General features: G+C 38.6%; 1 long non-coding RNA gene across 4 annotated transcripts in view; it reads left to right on the top strand.

Annotated features, from left to right (window-relative positions):
* The window catches only part of LOC115495144 (uncharacterized), a 45,575-nt gene that overhangs the window by 17,590 nt on the left and 15,253 nt on the right, over positions 1-12,732 (top strand). For 3 of the 4 annotated variants that reach the window (XR_012055870.1, XR_012055871.1, XR_012055869.1), the window contains 2 exons: positions 828-907; positions 8,080-8,132. This is a non-coding gene — a long non-coding RNA (uncharacterized lncRNA). The other variant, XR_012055872.1, reaches the window with a different exon arrangement.

Below are 12,732 nucleotides of genomic sequence, written 5' to 3'. Positions count from 1 at the left end.
ATATATATATATATATATATATATATATATATATATATATAATTAAATTGTGTATTCTGTCTTTTACTTTAAAAAATAGGAGTTTTTCTCTTGCCCTAATTCAAATTTTCTGTGGCTCATGAAAATAGTTATAAATACTGTGTCCTTTGAATCATTAGTAAGTTTGGGTTTAGTGCTTGTCAATCTAGTTAAAAGGCTAATGTCAAATTGTCTTTTTTTTTGTGCTATGCTTGTTTTCCATAAATTGACAGAAAACAATTTATTCAGCCTTTCTTCCACTAATTGATTATGCAGATATTATTTATCATGGTCTGCAAGCACATCTTTGCATAAATTGGATGTGCTTTATCATTCTGAGTTACATTGTATTTACAAATGCCCTATTTTCTGCTCATCATTGACGACTTTATTCCATGGTAAACTCATCTTCATTAGAAGGGCTTAAGCACAACTGTTCATTTATCAGCAAGGGAATTTGCTGAAAATCCCCACCATGTTTTCTTACTTTAGCAAATTATTTCCCCAACAAATATGCTTTCAAATCCTACAGCTGTTTTTCTCCATGAAAATACAGTAAATAGGAAGAATGATTTTCTCTCAGCACCTCACCCTCAAGGTATTTCTTTTAGCTGCTATTAAATTTTACAAGTGACTTCTGTTTTACTGTTTAATTAAAAGAGAGAAGGGCAAAAAGGAGGTGCAGCATCCCTGCTATTTTCTAGAATGGCTGTATTGAGGTCATCCCAGTTAGGAATGTTTCCAGACTAGCAATTACTTGGTTAAAGAAAGGGTTGTCTGAGTATCTTTGTTTATTGTCTTTTTCCTAGTCATGAATATTGCCCGTGCATGATGTTTCAGAATTCGACCGAGTCCAGGGAATTTATTCAGAAGTATGATTCATTTTCAGGTACTTTCTCTTTATAGCTTTTTTTTCTTCCTAGCTAAGAAAGTATTTTGTCATTGCTCTAGTGAGATGTAATTACAGTAATTCATCTGCAGTCAAAAAATTTCAGGCTTGAAAATCTCCTCTGTGATTGCACAGGCATAAATGTTATGTTAAAACATAAAAACTAACATTAGTGTAAATAAAAGCTCAGTGTCCTGTGGCGTACGAGGCATTGCCTACTTCCACGTGAATTGGCAGCCTGTGAGAGTGCTCCTGCACTCTCAGACTCAGGCCCCAGAATACATATGTCAAATCCCAGCCCTTTCCTGCTCCTTCCTGCATGACAGTGGAGCAGCCAGCTGCAATTCTTCCTGCTGGAGAAGGAGCTGGCAGTGCCAGCACAGTCCTCGTTCTCCACCCAGGGAGCCTCCAGACACCCCCATATGTCATCGGCTGTGCCGAAGCATCGCTGCCTTTTCCAGCGATGTGGCACTCCTGGATGGGAGCAGGGGGAAGGAAATGGATGTCCCCCAGCTGAGCATTCCAGCCTGATGTGTTAACATGCGTGCACAAGGTGAGGCAGCCCTGGTTTTGGAAGTACATCCCCAGAAGGTAAGAGAGCGCCTGCGCGGCGCACGGCCCCTGAGCCGCTGCGGCAGGGTTTTGTGACAGGGGACTGCTCCTCGTGCTCCTGGGCAAGTTCCTCATTGCTGGCAGCCTCGGAAATGCCTGTGCTCCTGGGCAGGAGGAAAAGAGCCTGAGACACTGGGGTCTCTCACTCCAGGGGTGAGTATCCACACAGCGCGCAGGACACCTGGATCGCCTGCTCTGCCACGTTAGCAAGAAGAGGGGCAAAAGGAAGGTTTACTGGCTTATAATTTTTTGCTTTTCTTTATTATTTGTATGATTTTTCTTTGATGATGAATGAATATTCATCTTTGTCTGATGAATATCTAAAGAAAATAGACATCACTCTGTAGAGAGCAGTTCTGTGTCTTATCTACCTTGGAATAATCAGGCTGGAGCTGTGGTGTCTCCTCTGACATTTTCTGTGTTCAGTTGAGTCACCACTTTGTTTGCTGTTGTGAAGTTACCTTTGGGGGGGCTAATTCCACATCTGCATTGCATAGGGAATTACTTTAAACATCTTTACAGGCCTCTACACTGACAATCTTGCTTGTGTTTGTGTACAACTGCTGGCTAATATTGGCTTTTAATTGAAGCAGGTTTCAAAAATCCAGAATAATTTTGAAATCTTCTTTTTAAGGAGAAAAATAACTCCAGAAACCAAACAAGCAAACAGTTATAGGTCACCCTTAAAACCGCAGGGAGAATTTCAGAATGTATATGTTATTTATACATCTTTTTTTGCTTTCCTCAATGTCACATAGGATGGTTACACCCATGCTTCTCTTACATATGAATAATAGAATGCTGAATGCTCATCTGGTCTTCTTGCAGAGCTCTGATAAGGTTTTACTAGAACATTTCTCCTCCTACCCCTTGCCATTTAAATTAGCTTCCCACTGCATAGAAAAAATACTCCTTATATGATATGAATATGGAACCTGTGTAGTTAAATTTATATTCTACAAGCAATGACTGCTTGCTTCAGTGTTCACAGAAAGAGATTCTAAAAGAGGCCCAAGCGTAGCTGGAATGAATTAAGATTTGAATTTCAACAGACATTCATTGAAAGGTTTTTTCTTTAAAGGCATTGAGTTCTTCTGATGGCAAAGGATTCACCTAGCTCATGATTTGTAAAGGACTGTCTGGACTTTATTGCCAATTGTAAGTCACTGTGCAGGCTCACCAGCCGTACAAGGAGAAATCAAGTCCCTAACCATAGATCTTCTCTTTCTATCCCCTTCCTCAGGGCTTGCTTTATTTCCAAACCCACAAACTCTAAACCAGAACAAATCAACTCAAATTGCTCAGTAATAATCACCTGAGGCCCTGCCAGCCTCAGCCAGCTGGGAGGTGGCAGCAAGCAACCTCATTTTAGGAGATTTTCTTTTGTCCCAGCTCTGTCAGCTCTTTCATGCCTCCATCAGAAACACAATCCCAGCCCAGTAACCTTTAGGGTGCCAAATTTGCTTTAGCCAATGTCCATCTCCTCTGCTCTGTGGTGTGGGCTGTCGATTTATGCTGATTTACCACATTTTCATACAGGTAACTCACATTCCCCACGAAAATGAGATCACTTTAAAAAGAATCAATACTTCAAAAATAGGCCCTTTCATAACCTGAAACGGTGAGGACTAATGCTGAAGGGAATTCAGGGAATTTCTGGGAAATTAGAAGATCTGCAGCAATTTGGAGTAGCTTTTGGCTTGATTAATTGACACATGTAGTGGTTTTGAATTGCAGGAAGTTTTTGGTTTTGTTCTTAAGGCTGGCCAGTACATAATTTAATATCATATGTGTTCATCTTGCCACTCTAAAGGAGGGAAATTAAATTAAGACAGGATAAAGAGAAGATGATGTAAATATATGAGTTTACATATATAAATGCATTTATTTATAGACGTGAAGCTTTTTGGATATGCAGAGTATTCAAGCACAAGCACTTGTGTAGACATGTAAACCATTAATGGTGAATGTTTCACAAATCCACAGGGAAGATTTTTTTTTTTCCTGAAGCTCTCCTTTCTTCCTAGAAAAGGAAACCTGCTGCAGTGTTTTAAGAACACTTGAAGGATCATGTGAGTTGTTCTAGAGAAGAGAGCTATCCTGCCTGTCAGATGGAACATATAGCCTTCACAAACCAAATTGATTTGGCTTTTATTTGCTTCTGTAGCAGCTGAACAAATAGTCCTTGTACTGCTATAACTGGTGGTCTAATTTCTTCCAACAGACCAGATCCATTGAGGCAGCAGGTCAGTGCAAAACACTGTTAATGACAGTGTGCTGTGAGTATTTTGTAAGTAAAAGCCAATAGTTTTTACTTAAAATTGCAATGAAGGATTTGGGGATGCTCTATTGCCAGTAGAGCATGTAAAACCTGATACCATTCTGCTTAGCAGCAGTTTAATTGTTACCTGTAAGGTAATTTTAAGAGGTAACAAAATACAGACTAAAAAGCTCCTCTTAAATAAAAACCCTTTGAAAAATGAAACTCTAAGGAAAGATTAATGTCAGACAGAAAATTTAAAGCTGAATAAAAACCATTAAGGCAATGAATAAAATTAAGCTGTACTTGAAAATTGATTAAGTCTTGCTAAGTAGCCAAAAGGGAGCTACCAAAAGATCCCTACTGCCATAAACTATTAACTCTTACACGCAGGGCCCAACTCTCTAAAGTGGGTCTTTCTTTTCAGTCTGGAACTGGAAGGTGTTTTGTCCTCTTCTCACTCTGCTCAGCTTCTTTTTCTTCATCTGTAAGACTGATTCTTACCTCCTGTTGGGAATTGCTTCCTGCAGTGTTTAGCAGCAGAGGAGCTGGGGATGGTGCATGTCACCCATGCCTCCCAGTGTGCAGGTGCAAGCAGAGAGCAGAAATGCAGCTGACATCACTCACTGCAGCCTCCCATCTTCTTGATTGCTCCCTACTTTCCCTAACATAGGAACTGAGGACAGGGAAAAAAAAAAAAAAAAAAAATATATATATATATATATATATATATGGCCCTGCCCGTTGTGTGCCATGGGACAGGAGACAGTGTTTAGAGGAGGAGCAATGTCACTTGTTATGGTGGTAATACTTTATGGTGCTAATCCTAGCTGCAACATTTTCTATAACCAGGTTTCCAAGGTACCAGGCTAATTTTATAAGCATAATATTTTTTTATGGTGTTACATATAATAAGCATAAGAAATACAGCTTATGGCAGATATGGTGCTTTAGCAGGGTCTGAGAGGCCAGTCTGCTGGCTGTCACTAAATTTAACCTCTGTTGGAGATCTTGCCAAAGCAAAGCAATTGGAATTAAGTGTTTTGAGTGCTGAGTGTGATCACTTAAGTGTAGGTGGCCTGTTGATTTAAACAGGAACATATTTAGGTACTAATGGCAGATTAAGGATGTATTTCAACAAAGCAAGAAGCAAGGGAGGTATGAAAAATAAGAAAACGTAGTAAAATAAGCCATAAAACAGACTTTATCCATTGTACTATTTCACTAAGGGTATTGACTTCTCCAGCAAATTTTCCCCATGTTCTTGGCAAATTGAGTGTAAGTAAAAGCTATAGGTTCCAAAACCGAGCGAGGGGTGAGTAAAGGGTATAGGAGAGCATGACCCTTCACTGCCCCTTTCCAGGGTCTGTGACAGATATTGGAAGTCAGCAGAGCCAGGAGTAGTAGTTTTTCCAAATTTATGAACAGCAAGGAGTGCTCACATGGGTTTTCGTGGCAGAGACTGTCTCACTGCTGAACAACTTGCTGAAGTTAAAATTTTAATGAAAATTGAAAGTTTAAGTGCCACAATTTTCCATATCATTTTTCCCCTAACATGATTTATTGACCACTTATACATGATACATTCTCCTGTCACGAGTAACACTCTATATATTTATTTTCATGAATAATGGCTACCATTTTAATTGATAGTTTCAAACAGAGAAGGAGATTTATTTCTACAATGAATGAAACTGCCCTCAATATAGAGACTGTATAAATTATTTTATGTACTTCAGTCTTCCTCTTGCAACACAGTATGCTCCTAATCTTAACAGAAATCAATCAAATAAGATCTAATACATCACTAAACACTGGCTTCTCTAAAGTCTACTAGGACATTTTTCTATAATGCTTGTAAAATTTGTCTTAAGCAGTATTGCCAGGAGCCTTTGACGTGGATGTTATATGTGTCTGTAAGATGTCTGTTTCATTCCCTGGTACCTTATTTGTCAGCTTTTTTGGCACCCTACCTATACACTTATAACATAATTACTTTAGTCAAACACATCTCAATTATGCTACCCTTTCTCAGCTAAAAAATTTAAATTCAACGGTGTTAAAAATTAAATATTGATTCCAGCAGTGCATGAGCTCATGTGGGCAGATGATGTATTATGCATTCACTTCTGAGTGTGACACCTAGAAGTCAAGTCTGCAAAGGATTCTTACCTGAAGAGATCACAGTTCATGACTGAAATCCACATTACTTGCAAATGATCTCATTCTGGTATAGAAGCCCAAGCCAACAATTGCTGTGTGCTCACAAATGCCTCAATCATATGCTGCAGAACTATTAAAGGAAAAAGCCTGCATACATTCCTGTGTCTAGTATAAAACACTACAGCTTGCTGTGAATCATTTCAAAATAGAAATAAAATGTTACAGAGCATGCACTAGCTGGTGTCTTTAAAAACCAGCAAAGCCCCAAACAAACACAAATTCCTGAACAAATTGCATTGCAAAGCATTGATCCAAATATCTTTGTAATATGTCCAGTAACCAGTAATTTTGGAGAGCTATCATTTATTCTTCAAAGTCAGGATCATTCCTACAGTTCTATCTTCCTCTTTAATAAGGATTTCCTTCTTGTAGCCTGATAGAGTTTTCTAAGGCATTACTCCAATCTCTATGTAAACATTTGCACAAGGGATTTTACATCCATTCAGAAATCCCACATTCATACACCAGTTCTGGAAAGTTTTGATGGTGGCATTTTAATATTTTTTCAGTATTTTAAGAGACTGGGGATGGGAACACTGACAGATATGATGAGTAAAGGGCAGAGGACAGAGTGTGTGAATGTACTATAGTTGAAATAAATGTGAGCACCCAAAAGTGAATTTCAAAATGTAACAATAGGTTTTGGCAAAGACAGAGTTAGAATCCAAGTAAGATAAAAATATGTTTGGGCAGATGCCTTGCCTTCAGTTAGACACTTTACCACCTACTACTTTAGATAACTATATTCTAATCTTACTTCACTTTAGGAAACTGTATATAACACTTGGAGCCAGGTTCTACTTCCTATTTCTGTTCACAAAGTAATCTGTATTTCTTTTTTTTTTAGTTGAGAGATGATGTTCTGTGGTAAAATATTAGTAACATAATGTATCAAGATGTTTTAATCATAAGAGGTACTGCTTACAGATCTGGCATTCATGCCAGATGTGCTGTATAATGGATGTACAGCAATTTAGCATTTGTACCTCATGTGTAATGTTGTCTTTGCTTTCATATATATTGCCTTAGCTACAGCTACGGTATTTGAAAGAAAATGTGACTGCAGGACTGTATAGGAATTTGAATAGCTTTTATCTACGTCTGCATTAACATGCAATTCCTTTTCTCCCTCTAAAACAAGCCATTTTCTTGAGAAAACAGAGGCATGATTGCTGGAAACTGTAGTTTTGTATTCTGTTGTTTGAGCTATGAAACCAAAATATGTTTTAATAAATTGCTCCATCAATACATTCAGCTGTTAAGCTAAAGCAAAGACATAAAAGTCGATCAAAAGACGCCACTCACTGCAGGGAGGCAAGTGTAGCAGTAAAGAATTAAACCTAAAGCTACATAGCTCTTTTCCTTTGGTAGCAGCAAAGTAATTTGCATTATTCATTTCACCCTGGGAAGACAAAAAACCCCCCACAAAACCCCCCAAATCCAACAACATGAATAGATTGAAAGGACCAGATGGAATCTAGCTGGCAAACAAAGCAGAGGTAGAGTGAGTGAAGCAAAGAAAGCTAAATCAAATGTAACAAGGCTGCAAAAGGGTTCTAGAAATATCTGGAGAGAATAGAAGGAGACCACTGAAAAGTAACAAAGGGACCACATATGTGAAGGCTGCAAGATGGATGAAAAATGTTCAAAACTACTTTTTCTTAGTTTTCAGTATAAAAGAAAGTGATGAAAGTGGAGAATATTATGGAGAATATTATGTAGGAAGACAGAAAACTATTACAAGCAGTGGGCCAGAATTGTGCTTAACTTGAGCACAAGGGCCTCATTTTTTGCCTTCTTTCTCCTTGTGGGTCCCTTCCAACCCAGCACAGTCTGTGATTCTGTGATATTTGAATAATGCTTATATTGCAAGTAGCCCCCTCTTCAAAAGCAGAGAAAAAAGGGAAGTGCTGGGTGGTATAAAGATGAAATACAGAGTTATAAAGTTTAATGCAAGCACACTGCCCTGAGAGCATCCTACTTTCTCTCTCACTAAAACCTCTCATTAAAACAGTATGGAAAATGTTACCAGAAATGAGTAGCTGTTCAAAATAAATTGTGTTTTTCCTCATTTCAGGTGTGTTGTGATTGAAGTGGGAGACAGCCATGGCAGTGCAGGTGTCTTTATAGGTGAGATGATGGGAAAATTTCTTCACCCAGAGAGGGGCTGGGCACTGACACAGGCTCCCCAGGGCAGTGTCACAGTGCCAGCCTGACAGAGTTCCAGCAGCATTTGGACAATGCACTCAGGCACATTATGGGAATGTTGGGGGCTGGCAGGAGTTGGACCTTGTAGGTCCCTTCCAACTCTTGATATTCTATGATTCCAGCACCCCAGCACCATGAAAAAGCTACAGAGGGCATGCTTTAGGATATTAATGAGAGCCAAATGAGGCACGGTCCGCGCATTCATTTAGATCCTAGTCTGAAAATACTTAAAATTTATTTTTATTTAAAAGCCTAAGCATATTGTGAAAGAGTATCTTAGAACAATTATGTGGATGCAAACATCTGCACTCCCATACCCTTGGTTCTGTAAAATTCCTCCCTACTCCACCTTGTTATTTTGCTTTTAAATATTTGGTGTGATCCTATGTACCCAGATTCATGTGGTAATATGAAATCCAGGTAGAATCTGTTGCTAAAAAAAGATTCAGTGGGAAATGCCATTAATGTCTAATTGACGCAAAGAGGGGGAGAATGTAAAATCTGCCTAAAATATAAAGTCTTTTTACAGCATGATAACACTCCATTTTGGCATTTTTGACTCCATGGCATGTACCATTTTTAAATTACTTCTGAAAATTGAATTATTTCCAATTCGAGTAAACAGCATCCAAACAAATTTTAAAAAAAAGTGTTTCAGTTTTATTTAAAAAGAATGTTTGATTGACTCAAAATATACTTTTTCTAACATAATTTCATGGACAATTTGTACATTTTGTGTTCTCATTTGAAGTTTGTAATGGGAAAAGAGAATCCATGTAATGCCATGAAACAAAAAGAAAATCACCTAGTACAGAACTCCACTGTGGTGTTTTTATGTGTCTATGGTATTGGGTAAAGAAATGAATAAAAAGGACAATGAAGCTGGCACTACTGAGCATTAATGAGGAACATTAACCGTTCCTGACAGGTCATAAAACCGACTCTGTCTGTGAGAGTGCATTTTCTGCCCCAGTGCTGGAACTGACCCTGAACCTCTATGAATAGATCAAAACTGCACATAGACTGTTACTAAAATGTGAAATTGATAAAAGTGAAACCTAAATAAAACATGTATTGATTTTCATGTGTTTATGCATAAAAACTGTAGGAAAATATGCAGGTAGTTTTAAAACTTTGTCATACTTTTTTAAAAAGCCCATAAAACCTTGCTGGATTTCATATACATGTAATAGAATTTCATCAGTTGAATCCTGCAACAGGACAGCACCTCTTCACAGGTTATGGGCCATTTCTTGACGTAAGTTCATGTTACTAGAGAATGTATGTGCTCTTTAGGCAAATATTTCCAAGGCTTTCTTGCCTTCTCTGTTAAAAAACACGTAAGCTTTTTAATGCCAAACTCATGGTCATTAAACTTTTTTGTACTACAGTGCCTACTACTATGAAAAATTTTATCTTTATTTATGTTCCTGCAGACCAGGAGCAATTCATACGGTATCCTTCTCCATGTTAACCAAAATAATCACCCAGTCTAAAATGGATATTCCAGATCTTGGACAATACTTGTGACTTTGTTTTTCTGAACTCTTTCCAGTATGTCTGCAGTCTTTCTAAGTGGAGGATAAAGACTTTAAATGTGAGAAATGTAATTGGTTTCCAAAGGTAACAGACTAAGGGATTAGTACTAGTCAATAAATGAGGAAATGTTTATTTTAGGGATGCCAGACACACGGCTTTCAGAGGGCTGGCTGCAATTAGATATTGTCAGAGGAAAAAAGGAAATGCGGTGTAATCTGCATTCTGATGTCCCCACAGAGAGTCTGATATGTAGCTCATGGTACCAAGAAGGACTTTTCCAATTGATTTGAACAGTTTTGAAGCAGCAGGTTTTATGTAAGGCTAGGGAATCAGCTAAGGACTTTGCCAAGCTCTGGTGAAAACAGAATTATGGATTCTGTTTTTCACTGCTTGTGAAAGCTCTGCAAACAGGCAACAAAGAATGCTGAAAGGATTAAAAGACATAGCTGTAAGGTCCCCAAACTTGCTTCACAAGCCTCTTGAAAGGGCTTCTAGGGCCTAACCTAGGAGACAGAGAAGAAGTGAAAGAAGAGGAAAGTATACAAGAAGTCAAATAACATACAATTGCTATTTCAATAATCGTCAGTCTAGTTACAACAAAAATTTCAGTCTATGCAAGTCATCGCTCCCCACCCTGCGAGTGTCTAAAACTGCAGGCAAGTTGTGATGCAAAAGAGGATTTGGGGGAGGAATTAATGAAATCAGTCTTTCAGCTGCAGTGACCAAGGAGTCCAGCAGATTGGCTGGTGATTTCCTTGTTTCCTGATACAGTATTCTTCTTCAGTGAGGTCCTGCCTTTTACATACTCCTTGCTCATTTATCAATAAAATATCAAACATTAGACAATGTAATAAACCCATTTTTGATACTTGCTGGACTTGTAACATGAGCTCCAAAATAGCATGGTGAGTTCAATTTAGGTTCTTTATTACTTATTGATATTGCAAATGCATTGCACTCCTGGTGAAAAAATACAAACTTCAAGGATAGGCCAATTTTCAATAGTTAGGTTTCCTTGACTTTCGGAGCCTGTAATCTTACAGGTCCAGGTATTGTTATAACCCAAACAAATGTACATGTCCCAAATTACCCTCCTTATCCTTCCCACCAACCAGGTTTCAGGGGAAACCTCAGGATCCATACTGAGGGAAAAAGGGAAAAGTCAGCCCATATGTCTGTGTTTGGGGCTGGATAAGCTTTACAAGCTTTTAGCAAATCCATCAGTGGAGAAGAGTTCATGTCAATTTTTACCTGGGTTTCCAGGGCCATTCTGCTGGAGACTATTGTTTTAGACCAAAAATTAATTTTTCCTTTATTTCCCAACTAGCAGTTACCTCTGTCTAAAATACGTCACCTCAGGAGCACTCTTCTCACTGTGCCAATTAAAATGTAAGGCACAAAAAAACTCTCCTAAAAGGGCTTATGGATTTTTTATATACTCTGAGGCTGACACACAGAGAAATACTGACAAGATAGTCTCAAGAGGTCAAAACAACAAAAAAATTTACTGGTAACTTTGGAAAATCAGAGAGCTTTGGCAGAAGTTCAGAGCAGCATGCAATCAACATAAAACAATTCACAAAGCTTTGGCTTAGCCCATTCAACTTAGATAACTCCAAGCCCATCTGGTTTTAAGTTATTAGAAACGACAAGAAGACAGAATTAGAAGAAGGAGATGAAAGGGAAAGAGAGAAAGCATATAGAAAATAACTAATATAGCTAGCACTCCTGAGTTCCAGCAGTGTTCAGCTGACAGAAATTCCAAGAGGAAGTGGGGTTAAGCCATGTGCTTGCCCTGTGTCCTGGGTTGAGTGCCCTTTGGCTGTCCTGGGCCATTCCTCCAGCTGGGATTTTGGGTCATCTGGCCACTGTGGGGCTGGGCTGGGGCTCCAGAGGTGGGTGTGGAGCATTGCCTGTGCTGTGCCAGGGATGGGCAGCCCCTGCAGGGCTGGGATACAGGCTCTGGGGGTGTGGAGCATGGCATTGCCTCATCAGAGCAAGGCCTGACCTGCCCCTTTTCCCCACAGGTGCACCCAAAATGTTTTGAGCAACAAATCCTTCCCGTCTCTCACAGTGGGGTACCTGAAAGAGCCAAATGCATGCAGTTTAAAAAGAGAAAAGCTTAAGACATGCACAGCTGCTCTGTAAATTCCTTCCAGAAATGAATGTATCTTCCTACAGTTTCTCTGTGAATTGCCTCTCTGCATCTTGTTAAAAATACAAGGTGTACACAAAGGAAATAACGTGATGTGCGCTCTAATGCACAACTGCTGTCCTTTTTTTATGAGAAAATTCCTCCCATTCCCTCTTGTAATCTATTTCTCAGCTGGGTCACTTTCAACTTGGCTCAGAGCTTTGCAATCGAGTTCAGTAGGAGAGAAGTATTTGCAAGTTATAAGGATTAGTTTCTTTGAACTCTGAGTACCAGTATTCCTGCAGCATAGAAGATAAAAAAGAATTTGTGTGAATTGGAGAATAACAAAACATCTTTACTCTTCTTTGTACCTTCCCATGATAAAAAAAATAGAGCTGAAATGAAGAGTATGACAGAATTCCCCTTAAATTCAGTAGTGTCTGTTATTGAATTTTTCATTAACATTTATCATTTTCCGCCCTCAGCAATTTAACAACGGCAAAACAGTCTGTGTAATAATTGCACATACAAAATATGTATATAAAGCAGTTGGTAGAAAGAGCTCTTGCATAACATAAAAGCCACGTAATTCATTCCTCTAATGCAGTCAGGTATGGACTGCATATGTGCATATATGCATATATGCATACATACAGACATGCCTTGTGGGTATCCAAAGCTACAAGATGTCCTGGGGAGGGGATAAAGCCTAAAGCTATAAATTTAACAACTTGTGTGTTGATGCATTAGTACTTATTTCCAGGACATGTGTATGTATTCTCTAAAGTTCAGTATTTATTAATGCTAAAATATGCATATGCATTCTTATTTCCACCATGTATTTTTCTT

This window comes from Taeniopygia guttata, chromosome 4 (assembly GCF_048771995.1).
Source record: "Taeniopygia guttata chromosome 4, bTaeGut7.mat, whole genome shotgun sequence".
Lineage (NCBI taxonomy): Eukaryota > Metazoa > Chordata > Aves > Passeriformes > Estrildidae > Taeniopygia > Taeniopygia guttata.
Note: the sequence above shows the minus strand (reverse complement) of the source record. Positions and strands in the feature narration are given on the sequence as shown.